This window comes from Balaenoptera borealis (assembly GCF_965194805.1).
Source record: "Balaenoptera borealis genome assembly, chromosome: 1".
NCBI classification, from domain to species: domain Eukaryota; kingdom Metazoa; phylum Chordata; class Mammalia; order Artiodactyla; family Balaenopteridae; genus Balaenoptera; species Balaenoptera borealis.
The window spans coordinates 56675309-56695410 of NC_138860.1; the positions used below are offsets into that span (position 1 = coordinate 56675309).

Genomic DNA, 20102 nt, shown 5'->3' on the forward strand with positions numbered 1-20102 from the left:
CTTTTAGAGGAAAACATAGAAAAAACACTCTTTGACATAAGCTACAGCAAGATATTTTTTGACCCACCTCCTAGAGTAACAGAAATAAAAACAATAATAAACAAATGGGCCTTAATGAAACTTAAAAGCTTTTGCACAGCAAAGGAAACCATAAACAAGATGAAAAGATAACCCTCAGAATGGGAGGATATATTTGCAAATGAAACAACAAACAAAGGATTAATCTCCAAAATATACAAACAGCTCATGGAGCTCAACATCAAAAAAAACAAACAATCCAGGTAAAAATGCACAGAAGACCTAAATAGGCATTTCACGAAGGAAGGCATGCAGATGGCCAAGAGGCACATAAAAAGATGCTCAACATCACTAATTATTAGAGAAATGCAAATCAAAACTACAATGAGGTATCACCTCACGCAAGTCAGAATGGCCATTATCAAAAAAGCTAGAAACAATAAATGCTGGAAAGGGTGTGTTGAAAAGGGAGCCCTCCTACACTGTTGATGGGAATGTAAATTGATACAACCACTATGGAAAACAGTATGGAGGTTCCTTAAAAAACTAAAAATAGAACTACCATATGACCCAGCAATCCCACTACTGGGCATATACCCAGAGAAAACCATAATTCAAAAAGAGAAACGCAGGGCCTTTGTATGGAAGTATTATGGCAGCACCATAGCACTGGTGGAGGATGAGGAACAGGTGAAAATTACTGCAGTTCTCTCAGGATCTATTGGGGGGAACTCCACTGCCCCCCTGCCAACCCACTGGACTACAGCACTGCTTCTTCAAAGTGTTTAGAGGAGAATCCTTGAGCCTGTTGGAGAGGCAGCAATGGTGAGATGACCCATTCAATCTCCTGACTGGAGCATCAAACTCTGGCTGCTGACATTCTGGAGGTGTTGGCAGGGAGAAGATTAATGGTCTTGACATTCACCATGTGAATGACAGGGTCTTGGTGCTCCAGCCAGTTGTCAGGCCTGAGCCTCTAAGGTGGGAGAGCCGAGTTCAGGACATTGGACCACCAGAGAACTCCTGGCCCCATGTAATGTCAATTGGCAAGAGCTCTCCCTGAGGTCTCCATCTCAGTGCTAAGACCCAGCTCCCCTCCACGACTAGCAAGCTCCAGTGCTGGAATCCCCATGCCAAATAACTATCAAGACTGGAACACAATCCCACCCATTAGCAGAGAGGCTGCCTAAAATCATAATAAGTTCACAGACACCCCAAAACACACCACTGGACGTGGTCTTGCCCACCAGAAAGACAAGATCCAGCCTCATCCACCAGAACACAGGCACTAGTCCCCTCCACCAGGAAGCCTACACAACCCACTGAACCAACCTTAGCCACTGCAGGAAGACACCAAAAATGTCATTCTCAGTAGTTCTGTAAGGTAATCCCCACACGTGTACACAGTGTCCTGTTGTGTTCTGGAAAGTAGAGCCACCATCCCCATATCTGTGATCTGACATTCCTGAAAAACAATAATTGAGGTCTCTTCCAAATCTATCTGACCCAAATCCATAGCCATCATTATAGACATTATAATCATCATAGCCTCCATAACCTCCACCATAAGCACTACGCCTCATCCTTTCAAAGCCAGCTCCTCTTCCAACGATGTTATACCCTCTACCAGCCCCAGGTCTGTCATAGGGACCTGGCCACTGCATGGCCATAAGTTTTCGTGGTGGATCATAGTGAGTTCTAACCTCAGCTCAACTTCTCTTAAAGATTTCAATATACCTGTGCCCTATTCTTTCCTTGTGTTTCTTTACAGCCTTTTCAGCTATTTCCTGTGAAGCAAACTGCACGAAGGCTTCCCCCATACTGCTGCCCTGGAAGTCCACCAGCAATGTTATCCCATTTGGCACAATTTCCAACCCTGAGAAGAACTGAACAATTTCTTCCTTGCTACATCCAAAGGGGAGTCCTCTAAGCCGTACAAAGCCATCATTGGTCGTGTCAGGACTATTTGGACCAGTATGCTTCAACACCCAATCCATTTCAACGTTGTTTGACTTGAATACTTCAACATATCTGTGTCCCATAGTTTCTCTGTCTTTTTTCAGGGCCAATTTGACTTCATCTTCTGATTCAAGTTCAACTAAATCCTCGCCACTGGGTTTGCCTTCTCTGGTGTAGATGAAACGAATAACTTGAGCCCCATTTTGAATTTTGCAGTCAGAAAAAAACCGCTGCACTTCATCGGCCAAGCAAGACCAAGACAAGCCCCGGACCTTCACCACGAATCCCTTGCCACCTTCGGTGCCCAACATCAACGTCTCTTAGGGGGTCCTGGTGTCAAAACAGACTCCACACACAACTTCGGCATGGCTGAGAAGAAAATCAATTGATATTTATAAGACATTCCATCCAAAAACAACAGAATACACTTCCTTCTTAAGTGCTCATGGAACATTCTCCAGGATAGATCATATCTTGGGTCACAGACCAAGCCTTGGTAAATTTAAGAAAATTGAAATCCTATCAAGTAACTTTTCTGACCACAATGCTATGAAACTAGATATCAATTACAGGAAAAAAACTGTAAAAAAAATACAAATACATGGAGGCTAAACAATATGCTACTAAATAACCAAGAGATCACTGAAGAAATCAAAGAGGAAATCAAAAAATACCTAGAAACAAATGACAATGAAAACACAATGACCCAAAATCTATGGGATGCAGCAAAAGCAGTTCTAAGGGGAAGTTTACAGCAATACAATCCTATCTCAAGAAACAAGAAAAATCTCAAATAAACAACCTAACCTTACAACTAAAGCAATTAGAGAACAAAGAACAAAAAAATTCCAGAGTTAGCAGAAGGAAAGAAATCATAAAGATCAGATCAGAAATAAATGAAAAAGAAATGAAGGAAATGATAGCAAAGATCAATAAAACAAAAAGCTGGTTCTCTGAGATGATAAACAAAATTGATAAAACACTAGCCAGACTCATCAAGAAAAAAAGGGAGAAGACTCAAATCAACAGAATTAGAAATGATATACAGATTGCCAACAAACACATGAAAGGATGCTCAACATCACTAATCATTAGAGAAATGCAAATCAAAACTACAATGAGGTATCACCTCACACCAGTCAGAATGGCCATCATCAGAAAATCTACAAACAATAAATGCTGGAGAGAGGGTGTGGAGAAAAAGGAACCCTCTTGCACTGTTGGTGGGAATGTAAATTGATACAGACGCTATGGAAAATGTATGGAGGTTCCTTAAAAAACTAAAAATAGAACTACCATATGACCCAGCAATCCCACTACTGGACATACACCCTGAGAAAACCATAATTCAAAAAGGGTCATGCACCACAATATTCATTGCAGCACTATTTACAATAGCCAGGACATGGAAGCAGCCAAAGTGTCCATCAACAGATGAATGGATAAAGAAGATGTGGCACATATATACAATGGAATATTACTCAGCCATAAAAAGAAACGAAATTGAGTTATCTGTAGTGAGGTGGATGGACCTAGAGTCTGTCATACAGAGTGAAGTAAGTCAGAAAGAGAAAAACAAATACCGTATGCTAACACATATATATGGAATCTAAGAAAAAAAAATGTTACTGATGAACCTAGTTGCAGGGCAGGAATAAAGAGGTAAACATAGAGAATGGACTTGATGACATGGGGTGGGAGGGCGAAGCTGGCACAAAGTGAGAGTAGCATTGACATATATATACTACAGAATGTAAAATAGTTGGCTGGTAGGAAGCAGCAGCATAGCACAGGGAGATGGGCTCGGTGCTCTGCAATGACCTAGAGGAGTGGAATAAGGAGGACGGGAGGCACTCTCAAGAGGAAGGGAATATGGGGACATGTCTATGCATATGGCTGATTCACTTTGTTGTGCAACAGAAAGTAACATGGTATTGTGAAGCAATTATACTCCAGTAAAGATCTATTAAAGGAACTCTCCTCGTGGCACAGTGGTTAAGAATCCACCTGCCAATACAGGGGACACAGGTTCAAGCCCTGGTCTGCGAAGATACCACATGCCACAGAGCAACTAAGCCCGTGAGCCACAACCACTGAGCCTGCGTGCCACAACTACTGATGGCCTAGAGCCTGTTCTCCACAACAAGAGAAGCCCGCACACCACAACGAAGAGTAACCCCCTCTCGCTGCAACTAGAGAAAGCCTGCACACAGCAACGAAGACCCAATGCAGCCAAAAATATAAATAAATAAATTTATTTTTTTAAGAAAAAGATCTATTAAAAAAAAAAAGATTAGCACAAGAATGTTCATAGCAGCTTATTCATTGTAGCCACAAACCAGAAACAACCCAAATGTTCATCAATAGGGGAATAAATACATATTGTGGTATATTCATGCAATGGAATACTACTGAGCAATAACAAATAATGAACTATTGATACACATAATAGATGATTTCAAAAACATTGTGTTGAGAAAAGAAGCTAGACACAAAACACTGCCTACTTTATTATTCCATCTATATGAAGATTTAAAAGATGAAAAATGCATCTATACTGATAAAAATTAGAACAGTTGTTGCCTGGCATTGCTGGGCAGCAGGAGGTGGAAGGGAGAGACATGAGGGACTTGAATAGAAAGCGGCTGGAGGCACCTTGCTGTGTTGATGGAAATGTCCTGTTTTTGTCTTGACTGGGGTGTTTATTACATGAGGGTGTACAATTGTCTTAAATGATCAAACTATACACATAAGATCTGCACATTTTACTTTATGTCAATTATACCTCAATAAAATTAATTAATGAAAACTAGGTTTTGTAAGATTTTAGTGAATTTTTCAAAAATATTGTTTCCAAATTGACCTTATTTGCTAATGCACTGAGAAATTAAAAGCACTCAAAAGAGAATTTCCACAAGTTCCTACTATTATCACATCTACCCACTGTATATATGTGCCCAGATACTGCCTTTCTTCCTGTTTGTAAAAATGAATTATCTGTGCTCCTAAAGCCAACCCCTCCATTTGAGCACTAGATCCCATTCTTTCTCATCTCATCAAGGACATAACTCTAGTAATTCTCCCCGTGCCCTCCTGCACATTAACTCTTCTGTCTCTACTGGATCATTCACACAGCATAGAAACATGCTCTAAAACATCTCATCCTAAAACAGAGAGAGAGGAGTTGTCCCTTGAGTTGTCACTTTCCTCCAGCCCCCACTCTAGTTCTCCACTCTTTTTATTAAAAAAACTCTTCAAAAATGTTGACTGTATTCTCTGTTTTATAAGTTCTTTCCATGTATTCTCTTAAACCTACTCCAATCAGAGTTTTGCCACCAATACTCAACTCAAACTGCCTGCCAACATCAACAATAGGCTTTATGTGGCCAAATCTAATGGTCAATTCTCAGTTCATTGATCTCCCTTTTCTCCCTGAATCATACTCTTCATTTGCTTTTATGAATCAGTTTTCCTTTTACCTCATTGGCCGTTCCTCCTTTGTTGGTTCATCTTCCTCAACCTGATCTCTAAATGTTGGGTTTGGCCCTTCCACCTCTTTTCTTCCATGTCTAAACTCACTTTCTTGGTGAGTAAGTGGCCACATCAAATCTTATGGCTTAAATATAATTTATATGCGGATAATACCCAAATTAAAAATATATATATCTCCTCAAGACCCACATCAAGGATCCCACCAAGTCTTCAAGCCCACAACAATAACTAGTTCCCAGTAGAGCTCAGAAGGAAAGTTGCACAATATACTGAAGAGGAGGAATTACCATATACACAGAAAACACAGCAGTTAAAGGACAACTTGCATTGTGAGAAATCTGGGAAGCATGTTTAGAGTATATTCTACAGGGGTCAGTCCAAGGAAAAAAGTAAGGAAGGATCTGTATGGAAACAACCTAAGTGTCCATTACATATGAATGTATAAAGAAGATGTGGTATATATACAATGGGATACTACTCAGCCATAAAAAAGAATGAAATATTGCCATTTGCAGCAACATGGATGGACTTGGAAGGTATTATGCTAAGTGAAATAAGTCAGACAGAGAAAGACAAATACTGTATGATATCACTTATACGTGGAATCTAAACACATACAACAAACAGTGAATAAAAGAAAAAAGAAACAGAATCACCGACATAAGAGAACAAACTAGGGGTTACCAGTGGGGAGAGGGAAGAGGGGAGGGGCAACATAGGGGTAGGGGAAAAGAAAAAACAGATTATTAAGGGATTATATGAAATCATGTGTGTGAAACTTTTGAAAATTGTAAAGCACTATAGAATTTAAAGAATCTTTCATTCAATTAAAAAATTAGAAAAAAATAAGATAGGATCTGGCCAAATTTATCAACATAGGTGTTCTTACCTAGGATTGGAGATTTAATATGTTTGTTGAGTCTCTGTGTATGACTCTAACAATTTGCTTGGTTGCTAGTGGGCCTGGCTTCAATGATGGCATGTAGCGAATGAAACTGAGATACTAAAACCTCTTTGGGATTCTGTAAGAATGAAACCTAAGGCCTAGGGAAACGGATATGTTGGAGCAGATATTCCCAGCCACACACTAACCATACCTACTTGGGGCCTAGATGGTATTCCATTCACCAAGATATGAATAAATTAATAAGTAAGAAAGAATTTATCAGTCATTAAAAAGTATGCATTTACAAACATAAAACTTGATATTTAATTATGTGCAATATTAGGCATTTTAAGGGTTTTACATTTTTAATTTTGAATTTGTTCTTCAAAAATATTTTTAAATATTTGAAGATGACCAGAATATACCATTATTGAAAAAAGCAAAACATAAAAGAGTATAAGTGATATGATAAAGAGCCTATTAAATACACATATGTGTGTATGTGTGTGTATGTATGTATGTATGTGTGTGTGTGTTATTTTTAAAAAAGACTAGAAGGGACTTCTGATTTCAGCCAAGCCTGATTCACCTTTCCACCTAAAACAGCTGAACAATTAAAGAAAATATATAAAACAACATTTTTTAGACATTGGCCATCAAGCTATACAGAACAGTGATTCCTTAGAAAGAGGAAACAAACAATTGCCTCCGCTTACTGTCTGGACAGAATTTTCAGGCCAGAGCACAGGAAAAGAGAACTTATGTGGAGCCCAGTGATATGCCTTAGTTGAGGAGACAGAGCAGGATGTCCAGATAAGCCAAGGCAGGTATGATATGCTGGGCACAGTACTGGAGAGGAGAGAGATACATAGTAGAAAGTTCTGGAGATCTACAGAATGTCACCCTTTGAGTTTTCAGTTAAGTACTGATCAGAGCATGTTTATGAAGAAACTACTTAAGGCTAGGGAAATAACCAACTGAAAAGAGCAGAGGGTACAAGCCCTGGGACTCAGAGCTGGGGATACTGAAAAATTATAAGGATAGAAAATAGTGGAGGGAATTCCCTGGTGGTCCAGTGGTTAGGACTCTGTGCTTCCAATGCAGGAGCATGGGTTCAATCCCTGGTTGGGGAACTAAGATCCTGCATGCCGCATGGCATGGCTGAAAAAAAAAAAAAAGAAGAAGAAAATAGTGAAATAAAAAGGTGGAAAATTGTACTTCATAGGCATTGCCTCAGCAGTGGAATAAAAATTAGCTCTGGATTAAAGGTTACTCTGGTCGCACCTAATGAAGTTAAAAGCAAGCTTCAAAGGATCAAAATATTTCTAATTAACTATGTCCAAAACAAAGCTCAGGAATAATTATAGGAGTGCAAAAATATACAGCACCTAACAAGGTAAAACAACAATGTCTAGCATCTAATAAAAAGTTACCAGAAATAAAGAAAGCAGGAAAATACAACCCATTATGAGTAGAAAAAAAATAATAAATAGAAACATACTGAGAAATGAGACAGGTGATATAATTACTAGACAAGAATATTAAAAGTTGTTATAACTATATTCCATTTGTTCTACAGGGTAGAGGAAAGACTGCATAATAAATAGAAACATGGAAAATAGTAAAAAGGCGCAAACTGAACTTCTAATGAGGATGGAAATAACAGCAGTTTAGACGTTGCAGAAGAAAATTTTTGTGAATTTGTAGGGATAATAATAGAAACTATCCAATATAATTTTTCTATGTATATGTCTAGATTAAAAACAAAACAAAAGATGGGAAAAAATGAATAGAAAATCAGTTGTGAGACAATTTTAAGCAGCTTAAGATATATGTAATTGGAATTCCTGAAGGAGATTTAACTTTAAATGTGAATGAACATCAAGAATCATCAGACATTTGAGGATAGTCTCTAACATGGAAGAGACCAATAGAAATAGTCAAAAGGAACTTGAAGAAAAGCAGGTAACAGGAAAAAAAATCCTATTAAAAAAAACAACAATGTAACGTATCCTCAAAGAGAAAAAAGAAGAGATAGCATCCATGAAATAAGATGATAAATCTATTTTTGAAAAGGATGACACTTAGAGAACAAAAACAACAAAATACTTTTGGAAATGGAAAATATAACAATAATTATAATAAAAATTAAGTATTAGTTTGGTCAAAAGGTTCGTTCGGTTTTTTCCGTAAGATGGCTCTAGTAGTGCTTAGTCGTCTTTAACTTCATTCCAAACAATCTTGTTAGATTGTATTGTGACAGCTGTCATGTCAGCCTGCATTAAAAAAAAACTTACTGGGACTTCCCTGGTGGTCCAGTGGTTAAGAATCCGCCATCCAATGCAGGGGACCCAGGTTCAAACCCTGGTTGGGGAAATAAGATCCCACATACCGCGGGGCAACTAAGCCCGCAGGCCACAACTACAGAGCCCACGTGCTCTGGAGCCCACGCGCCACAACTAGAGAGAAGCCCACACGCCACAACAAAAGATCCTGCGTGCCGCAGCTAAGACCCCATGCAGCCAAAAACATAAATAAATAAATAAATAAATAAATAAATAAATAAATAAATAAATAAATTTAAAAAATCAAAATTGGTGAATTTTTTTTAAAGAAAGTTTTGTTTGTCTATTTATTTATTTATTTATTTTGGCTGTGTCAGGTCTTAGTTGTGGCACACGGGATCTTCATTGCAGCATACAGAATCTTTAGTTGCGACATGCAGGATATTTTTTAGTTGCAGCATGCATGCGGGATCTAGTTCCCCAACTAGGGATCGAACCTGAGCCCCTTGCATTGGGAGCGTGGAGTCTTACCCACTGGACCACCAGGGAAGTCCCGAACATTGGTGAATTTTTGTGTAGCCATTTTAATATTAAAGATGGGAGGAAAAAAAGCAACATTTTTGGCATATTATGCTTTATTATTTCAAGAAAGGTAAAAACGCAACTGAAATGCACAAAAAGATTTGTGCAGTGTATGGAGAAGGTGCTGTGACTGATCAAACGTGTCAAAAGTGGTTTGCAGAGTTTCGTGCTGCAGATTTCTCACTGGACGATGCTCCACAGTCAGGTAGACCAGTTGAAGTTGACAGTGATCAAATTGAGACATTAATTGAGAACAATCAACCTCATACCACGTGGGAGGTAGCTGACATACTCAAAATATCCAAATCAAACGTTGAAGATCATTTGCACTAGCTTGGTTATGTTAATCACTTTGATGTTTGGGTTCCACGTAAGTTAAGCGGAAAAAAACCTCTTGACCATATTTCCGCAAGTGAGTCTTTACTTAAACGTAACAAAAACGTTCTGTTTTTAAAGTAAATTGTGACAGGTGATGAAAAGTGGATACTGTACAATAATGTGGAACAGAAGAGATCGTGGGGCAAGGGAAATGAACCACCACCAACCACACCAAAGGCCAGTCTTCATCCAAAGAATGTGATGTTGTGTATATGGTGGGATTGGAAGGGAGTCCTCTATTAAGAGCTCCTTCCAGAAAACCAAACGATTAATTCCAACAAGTACTGCTCCCAGTTAGGCCAACTGAAAGCAGCACTCGATGAAAAGTGTCTGGAATTAGTCAACAGAAAACGCATAATCTTCAATCAGGACAACGCAAGACCACATGTTTCTTTGATGACCAGGCAAAAACTGTTACAGCTTGGCTGAGAAGTTCTGATTCATCCACCATATTCACCAAACATTGCACCTTCAGATTTCCATTTATTTCGATCTTTACAAAATTCTCTTAATGGAAAAAATTTCAATTCCCTGGAAGACTGTAAAAGGCACCTGGAACAGTTCTTGGTTCAAAGAGATAAAAAATTTTGGGAAGACGGAATTATGAAGTTGCCTGAAAAGTAGCAGAAGGTAGTGGAACAAAAGAGTGAATACGCTGTTCAACAAAGTCCTTGGTGAAAATGAAAAATGTGTCTTTTACTTAAAAACCGAAGGAACTTTTTGGCCCACCCAATAGAAGAGTTCAAAGATAAAACTGAGGAAACCTCCCAGAAAATAAAACAAAACCATAAACTGAAGGAAAATGAGTGATGAAAAAAAAGAAAGAAAGAAAATTTAAGGGTCAACTGAACAACATCCAAATTTGGAAAGAAATGAAAAAGAAAAAAGCATATAGGACATCACTGAAGAAATAACACAAGAGTATTTCCTATAATTGAAGGACAAGTTTTAGGACTGAATGAAACTCATTGAGTATCCAGCACAACAAATGAAAAAGACCCACATCAAGGCACATCATTGTTGAATTTCAGGTCTGGGATTAGGAAACGATTGTAAGAGCTGTTAGAGAAAAAATAAGTCACATGCAAAGAGTTAAACACCAGAATATCTTCACACTTTTCAACAGCAACAGTTGAAGCTAGAAAGCAATGAAGCAAGAACAGCATGAGGGAATATTGTTTCTAACCTAGATATCCATCCCTGCCAAACTATTGGTCATGTGTAAGTATAGAATTAAGATATTTTTGGACTAACTAGATTTTTTTTAAACAACTTACTTCCCACGTACCCTTTCTCAGGAAGCTGCTGGAGATCCTATCACCAAAAAGAAGGAACAAACCAGATGACACACTCAAACTGGGTAACTGAAGAGAGTTTAATAAAGGGACTGTTTAGAAGGGTGTGGACAGGGCTTAGGGAAAGCAGTAAGGAGTAGTACAGCACTCTGGGCCTAGTAACAGCCCTAGGCTTGAAGGGGCAGGGGGAGAGAGTGGTTACTGGAAGCCAGAGACAATGCTATCTGAAGAGGACTACCAGGCAGGAGCTGTGGCTTCAGACAGAGGGAAGAAGCCCGGAGAATAAATACCCCATCCTCACTTCTCTTCTTAACATCGAATGCTGAGTCTCCCATTGGCCAAACCCAATCAAAAGCCAAAGAGAATGGCATATCTGAGAGTTATTGAGGAGTCGGTTCCAGACCACCACAATAAAGCAAACATCGCAGCAAGTCACACATATTTTTTGGTTTCCCAGTGCATATAAATGTTATGTTTAAACTATACTGTAGTCTATTAAGTGAGCAGTAGCATTATGTCTTACACAATAACAAAACAAAACAAACAAAAAATGTATGTACCTTAATTTAAAAAAACTTTATTGGTAAAAAATGCTAACCATCATCTGAGCCTTCAGTGAGTAATAATCTTTTTGCTGGAGGAGGGTATGAAATAGTGCAAGAATTACCAAAATGTAACATCAAGATACAAAGTGAGCAAATGCTGTTGGAAAAATGGTACTGAAAGACTTGCTCAATGCAGGGTTGCTGCAAACATTTAATTTGTAAAAGATGCGTTATCTACAAAGTGCAATAAAACAACGTATGCCTGTACATAGCAGAGTGGCAAAGGGAGCAGAGGAGTTGAGGGAAGAGAGTGAGGCAACTGGAATACTGGAATATATCTAGTACAGAGGGAGACACAGGATCCAGGAAATGGGATCCAATACAGCACCATGGCTTTTAGGATTTCTCAACTTGAAGATGAAGCAAATACCTGGATGACTCCTATGTAACATAATCCAGATTGGAACAAGACATTGGAGAATTACAGGATGAGTATCTTAAATTTTAAATAAAGAAAGAAAGTGAAAAAGAAAACAGCAGATTACCTGATATGTTTAATATTATGAAAGGATATTTACAATTCCTCCTAAAAGTTGGGAGAGTAATTTGTCATAGTTGTACAGCAAACTAAGCAAAGGAACCAGGCAACTATTAACTGAAGAAAAATAAAAAGTAGTACCAGGGAGGAAAAATAAGAGTCTGCATAATTAACTCAACCATGAGTATAATGTGTATATAAAGGTCATAATAACAAATATTGAGTATTCATCTAACAATCTGACCAGATGAGGGGATGAAAAGAGGGAAATACATTTGTGTCTATGAATGTGGGGGTGATAAATAGCAACAAATAGTTAATATTTAAAACTGAAATATTAAGAAATAGCAGTATAGGTATGTTATTTAGAAATATGAGTGTAAATACCAGAACAGCCAGCTAAAAGACTTGAAAGCAGTGACTCGTGGGAAATGGAGGGCGAGGGGGTAGTCTTGGGGGAGAGACGGGTCCAGACATTGCATTCTTCATTACAAGCCTTATAGTACAATTTGGCTTTTTAGACTATGTACATGCATTAATGTGACAAAAATTTAAATTAAATAAAAACCCTAACAAACTGAAGATTTTTCTTTTATGAAAACAAAATTAAAATGGGGCCAACTCCTTTACACCAGTATAGTAAAATACACAAAATCTTGTTTGTCCTATCTTCTTCCATGGTTTCCAGGTTTCCTCTTCTCTGTGCTCTAGACCCTCATATTTTAGTAAATGAAGATTATTTAGCACCTTCACAAAGAATGGGGAAGAATTAATAAAAAATGTTTGACGAGTATAAAGAGGTCTGAAGGGACAGGAATCTGGGGCAAGTCTTTCTGGCTAAAAATTGTTATAACATGAGATATGAAAAAGAATTATAGAATGTGGGGATCTTCTTCAGAAGTTTCCTCCCTCGAGAGAGATTTTTATTAAACAAATACATTCTGCAAATGCTGTCAAGTATAGCAACAACTAGTCCTTCAGTGCATTCACTCAGCCAGTGAATTCAATATTCAAGATAAACCTAATGCTTAAGCTAAAATATAACAAAAAATAATTAAATAATAGTAAAAGCTAACAGTAACTGAGCAGTTGCTAAATGATGAGCATTGTGCTGAGCACTTTATTGCATTACATCATTTGAATCCTCACAATAATCCTAGGAGTTAGATTTGACTATTTCCCCATTCTACATATGGGAAAATCTTTTAAAGGATGAGTAACTTATTCAGGGAAGTGGCAGTCTGGATTTAAACTCAGATCTTACTCAAAAGCCCAAGCTCTTATAAACTTCCAGTGTATTTTGAATGAAACCAAAACTGACAATCAGGGGGCTGGGGGTGGGAATGGGGAAAGATAAGAAATCACTCTGGGGCTTCCCTGGTGGCGCAGTGGTTGAGAATCTGCCTGCCAATGCAGGGGACACGGGTTCAAGCCCTGGTCTGGGAAGATCCCACATGCCGCGGAGCAACTGGGCCCATGAGCCACAGTTACTGAGTCTGCACATCTGGAGCCTGTGCTCCGCAACAAGAGAGGCCACGATAGTGAGAGGCCCACGCACCGCGATGAAGAGTGGCCCCCACTTGCCGCAACTAGAGAAAGCCCTCGCACAGAAACGAAGACCCAACATAGCCATAAATAAATAAACAAATAAATAAAATTTTTTTTTAAAAAAAGAAATCACTCTGGCTGTCAAGTCTCAAGGTAGGACTATAGGAGTGGAAGAGAAAGTTACTGAGGACCAATTAACACTGCAAAAGAATGATATTACTTTACAAAAGAATGCCACTGCAGACTGTCACATGACCACTACTAGAATAAACCAAAACGCATGTTAACTAATTCACCAAACACTTATCGAGTGACCTCTGAATTGGTCACTGAGCTGGGTACTGGCAATACAATTTCTTCACGTATATAATATAATGTACTTAGAAATGAAGAATTAGTTGAAGGGCCACTACAAAATTGGAGGCCTTTTGCTATCCTGAGAACAAACGATAATCAGCTTCTTAGAAGAAATTAATTGTTATACTATGGCTCTTTCAGTAGAGGGCACTAGGCGATCGAGATAGTTTTGAACATCAGGTGGCAAAATAGTTAATAGAAGCATCTTTTTAGAACTGCGTAGTCATTATCTTAAAAAGCATATCAAGGGTTCCGAAACTGGAGTAAGTCATGAACCAAAGAAAAGAGGTTTAATATATGAATATTGGTGAGATCACTAAGGTTAATATTCTAGATGCTTGCATAATTATAGATTTCTTTTGAGTGATTCTATTTATAAAATGATTTTCATGACTTATTTGCAAGTCTGTATTAGGGCCACCAGGAAATGTCAGTTTAGCACCTAGCACTTGTGAGAGAGATAGCCTAGGGTAGTGGAATGAACTATGGGTCAAAAGTCAAAAGGATAGAGTTTGAGAGCACTTACCCACCTCCATCCCCCTCCCCTACCCCCACCCCATTGGCTTTTACTAATTATGTGGCCTGAGGGCAAATTATGTAATTTCAGGTTCCATACCTCTAAAATATTGATAATTTCTCCCCTGTTTATGAATGTAAAAATGTATTGCAAAATGTTGTAAATATGTAAGGTACTATAAAGTGTGAAAATTCAAGCTGTTAGAAAAAGAAATTCCAGAAACTAAATGCAATATACCCTTTTGATTCCAGGCCTATGGAGATTGGCTTTAGAACCTTCTGACAATAGTGTATATCTTGCTAGTGTAGACAGAGATAAAAGGCAGAAATCTACCATCACAATTTCAGGACACTTTCTCCCCTCTTAAGATTTTTCAGGGCTTCCCTGGTGGCTCAGTGGTTGAGAATCTGCCTGCCAATGCAGGGGACACGGGTTGGAGCCCTGGTCTGGGAAGATCCCACATGCCGCGGAGCAACTGGGCCCGTGAGCCACAACTACTGAGCCTGCGCGTGTGGAGCCTGTGCTCCGCAACAAGAGAGGCCGCGATAGTGAGAGGCCCGCGCACCGCGATGAGGAGTGGCCCCCGCTCGCCACAACTAAAGAAAGCCCTCGCACAGAAACAAAGACCCAACACAGCCAAAAATAAATAAATTAATTAATTAATTTAAAAAAAAAAAAAAAGATTTTTCAAGTCTCTTTTCTACCCCCAGTATTGAAGAAGTACAAATTAATGAAGATTTGCTAAAAGATCTTTTTATGATGTAATCATCTCTATCGACAAACTTTCATTAATTTGCATAGACAAATTCTCCAGTTTTCAGGAAGAAAGCACATCCAGCTGTACACTTTTCACGAAACACACACGCACACACATACACACTCCGTTTGCATGCCTAATTAGCAGTATGATCACTCAACATCACTTCCAAATGCCTTGATGAGTAATGTTTCCATTAACAAATTAATAGGGTATGATTATAGTTTACTTATGCATGGGAAAACTGAGGAACAGAAAGATCAAATGATTTACTTAAAATGACATAGTATCAATCACGGACTTTTGCCTTCTAATCATCCTAGAACCACTGGAAACTACTGGGATCACATAAGACTACTGGAAAATTAGCATTCTAAGTTCCATTCTATTTATCTTATTATTCATTTGGTTATGAAATTAACAAATATATTTCGAACAGCTACTATATGCCAGGCCCTGTGGAAGGTGCTAGAGCTACAATAAGGAGGGGGGAAAAAACCAGCACATTCCCTACACACTCATGAAGTTTATAATCTGGAGGGGGAAACAGACCAAAAAAAAAAATGTGAGGAGAAAAATAAAATAGCTGTGAGTTGTGAACATTCCATAAAGAAAAGAAATAAACATGAATTATGTTAAAATAGAAACAAACAGAGGAACGTGATCTTAGAGAGAGTGCGGAGGAAGAGTCAGGTCAGGAAAAGATGGTGACATTTAAGCCGAGACCTGAAAGAACGGCAATGTTGTGAGGGTTGCACCTCTCTTGACAGAGGCAATAAATAGCATGTGCAAAGACCCTGAGGAGAGAAAGATACTGATGTGCCCGAGGAGCTGAAAGAAAACTGGATGGTCAGAGCATGGCGAGCAAGGGGAGAGTGACTTGAAAAATGAGGTTTAAGACATATGGTGGCGGGACTTCCCTGGTGGTCCAGTGGTAAAGAATCCACCTTCCAATGCAGGGGATGTGGGTTTGATCCCTGGTTGGGGAATTAAGATCCCTCATGCGGGGGCAACTAAGCCCGCACACCACAACTACCGAGCTCGCGCCCCTCAACTGGAGAGCCTGTGTACCGGAAACTACAAAGCCCACGCACCCTGGAGCCTTCAGGCCACAACTAGAGAAGAGCAAACCCGCATGTCACAGCTAGAGAGAAGCCAGTGCACCGCAACGAAAGATCCTGCATGCCTCAGCAAATATCCCGTGCGCCGAAACTAAGACCCAACGCAGCAAAAAAAAAAAAAAAAAGACATATGGTGGGGTCAGATCACACTGAATTTTACAGGCCATGGAAAAGTTTGGATTTTATTCTAAGTACAATATGAAGTCTCTGAAGAATTTTAAGGAGAAGAATGACATGACTGGAGTTGTATTTTTAAGAAGATTCTTTCTGCTACTGTGAGAAGAATGGGTTGGAAAGGAGCAAGAGGGGCAACAGGGAGATGGAATGAGAGTGAAGTGCAATAATAGCCTCTCAGATAGATGACAAAGAACTCAATGAAGGTGGTGACGGAGATGAAAAGTTGTTCAGGAACTTGAGGTGTATCATAGATCCTCATAGTTCTACTGGTTATTAGTGAAGTGTTTCTATGCATAGTACACAAGATACAAACTTTTCACTTGACAGAATGAGTTCTTTTAACTCTTTCAAAGAAATCAAGGCTGTTATCAAGCACTGTAATCAATTCACCAAATATTAATTGAACACCTTCTAACTGTGTAGAAATTAAATTTGAGAAATTTCCCTCCCTTTCAAAACATGTACCAGTTTGGAAATTGGAAACTCCCTAAATTAAACAATTAGAAAATAACCTATTGTTTAACATAATACTAAATACTAAGGGTAGAAAGTAAGTTCTCAAGACGGACAGAAATTTTAAAAATAATAATAATTTGTATCTTTATGGTTCTAAAACAGGAGATTCTTTCTGGAATTTTAAGGATACATAAAGTTTAGGTAAACCAACAAATTCAGACAAGGAAAGGATTTGCGTAAGACCATTGTGGCAGATATTTTGGGGAATTTCTTCTCAGCTCAAAATAATTCTCCCCTTTTCTCTCAGAACTGACCCTCCCTTCACAGGAATGAGTACCTGACAGCCATGTTTTACTATATGATTCCTACTCTTACGGTACGACTGACTAGACCGCACTGGATGCTGGACCCAAACCAAGTCAGGCCAATCAAATTTCTATCTCAGAAATTCTGAATTGGGACTCAAAATAGGTAGGTTAGTCTTTAAGCATGGCTGGAACTGTGACATGTAACGTCAGGAGCAGTAGAGGGCAGAGAAGTGGGAAAAACTGATCTGCAAAAAGAAGGAGCAAGAGAAAAATCCTGATTTTTTTTGTTCAAGAGCCTACTACACCCTTCCAGAGTCTCTCACTGCATTATCCTTGAATTCTGTAAGAAAACTCCATGTCCTTAAAATAATTACCCTGTTTGCTTAAATCACCTTGTTAGTTGCTTAGAACAAATATGCCTTATCTGAGCCCAGCACAGTCATGAAAATGGGAATGATCATGATGAACAGGACTGACTAAAGCAGAAGATCATTCTATACACAGAACATTTAGTAGGACAGAAAAAGGATAAGGCTAGGCACTCTCTTTAACAAGCATACAGCTAGTGGAGTATGATAAACAGCATACCAAAAGAGCAATCTCTCATGGATGCTATCAAAGATATGTAACTATCAAAGAATGTAAACTACATTGTCCGACAAGAAAGGGAGGCATGGGTCAGGCACTCACACACTCAGGAGAAAGTGTTAATTTATGGAGATTAATTCGGCAAGATTCTTAAACTGGACATACTGTTTTCAACAAACAGTATGACAAACAATATTTATCAAGTTCCTGTCAGGAACTCTTCCAGATACTAGAAATTAAGTACTAAACAAGAAAGACAAATTTTCTGCCCTCCTGGAACATACTCTTACAGGGGCAGGGAGTTGAGGAAGAAATAATGAATAATAAATGAATTAATATGGCTCATAATTTCTAAGAACTTAGCAAAGTAAATAATTAGATAAATGGACATAGGTGTGAGCACAAGGATATAGACACATTACAATGTTAAAATATTAAAAAATTAGAAACAACCTAAATGTCCAATAATAAGGGATTGATTACATAAATTATAGTATATTCAAATTATGCAGTATTATATTACATTTCAAAAATATTTTAAAATAGTAATAGCTAATGTTCATTTAGTGCTTACTATTTGCAAGGTATTCTTCTAGTGTTTTATATATAGTAATTTGTTTAATAAACACAGAAATCCTGAAGTAGGTATTTCATTACCATCTCCATTTTATGGGATAAGAAAACTGGCACAGAGAGGTTAAGTAACTTACTCAAAGTCATACAGCGAGTAAGTGGGAGAGGAGAGATTTAAACCCAGAGACGAATTTGACTGTACAGCCTGTGCTCTTAACTATACCATCTCCAGAAAAGCATTCCAATGTGGGAAAATACCCATACTATAATTTTGAAGCTAAAAAATGCAAGATATTGATATAACTTTATATATAATTTTTAATTAAATTATGTAGACAGTATATTTATGCTCTAAAAAAGCATTAGAAAATATTCCAAAATATTAATAAACTATTTTCTCTGAATGGTAGGATTACACATTTTTATTCTCTTCTCTGTTTTATATTTCCAAAACTGTTTTTCAGTTAAGAGAGATTACTTATTAAAGGGGGTAAACATTGTGCTGAGGCTTGACAAATGAAGGGAAATTAAGTAAAAACTGGCAGAAAAGTAAGTGGGAGGAGGGCTTCCCTGGTGGCGCAGTGGTTAAGAATCTGCCTGCCAATGCAGGGGACACGGGTTCGAGCCCTGGTCTGGGAAGATCCCACATGCCGCGGAGCAGTTGGGCCCGTGGGCCACAATTACTGAGCCTGTCCATCTGGAGCCTGTGCTCCACAACAAGAGAGGCCGCGATAGTGAGAGGCCCGTGCACCGCGATGAAGGGTGGCCCCCACTTGCCACAACTGGAGAAAGCCCTCACACAGAAACAAAGACCCAACACAGCCATAAATAAATAGATAGATAAAATTAAGTGAAACTCTAAAAAAAAAAAAAAAAAAATCGACCATATCTTAACTATAGCGAATCCCTTTACATGTATACTAGATTATTTCCCTTTAAAAAAAAGTAAGTGGGAGGAGGTTTTATGTTTGCTACCATAATCCCTGTAGTGAATCAGAAAGCAGGGGAATCATTTATATGTTGAATCTGAAATATGACACAAATGAACTTATCTATGAAACAGATTCACAGATATAGAGAACAGACTTGTGGTTGCCTGAGGGGAGGGGGGGGTGTTGGGGGGGATGGATTGGGAGTTTCGGATTAGAAGATGAAAACGATTATATATAGAATTGATAAACAACAAGGTCCTACTAGATAGCACAGGGAACTGTATTCAATATCCTGTATTCAAAATCATAATGGAAAAGAATATGAAAAAGAATATATATGTATAACTGAATCACTCTGTGGTACAGCAGAAATTAATACAACATTGTAAATCAACTATACTTCAATAAAAATAAATGTAAAAAAAAAAAAGAAAAGAAAGCAGAGGAAAATTGAGTTTCTGTAAGTTGCTTCCTTCAAGATATTTTTTAAAAAGAGATTTGATGATTGACATTTAGGGCATTTTATTTGTCATTTTTACAAAATGAAACTGAGCCCAAGAGAAGGAAGGTTACATGTCCACAAAAATTAATGATGGAGCTAGAAAAAAAAAAAAGCTCTTCTGATACTCCAGGCACTTGTCTACATTGCCAATAATATTGGGGGAAATGTTTTTCTAGGATCAAAAAGGAGTTTTTGGAGCATCTCTGTTGGAGAATAGCATTAGGATGATCACATTGAATTGTATTTGAACAGAGCTTTATAAATGTAGAATGAATAAGAATGACTAGA

The 20102-nt window shown here is 38.2% G+C and overlaps 2 protein-coding genes and 1 pseudogene across 8 annotated transcripts in view; all 3 read right to left on the minus strand.

The window, feature by feature from the left end:
* The window catches only part of RABGAP1L (RAB GTPase activating protein 1 like), a 789965-nt gene that overhangs the window by 722517 nt on the left and 47346 nt on the right, over positions 1-20102 (minus strand). The window lies entirely within an intron of this gene.
* DARS2 (aspartyl-tRNA synthetase 2, mitochondrial) overlaps positions 1-20102 on the minus strand; it is a 354382-nt gene that overhangs the window by 103399 nt on the left and 230881 nt on the right. The gene's annotated exons all lie outside the window — the stretch shown is intronic.
* LOC309631171 (heterogeneous nuclear ribonucleoprotein H pseudogene) lies at positions 1056-14364 on the minus strand (annotated as a pseudogene). The gene has a single exon. The product of its transcript is annotated as a heterogeneous nuclear ribonucleoprotein H pseudogene (transcript).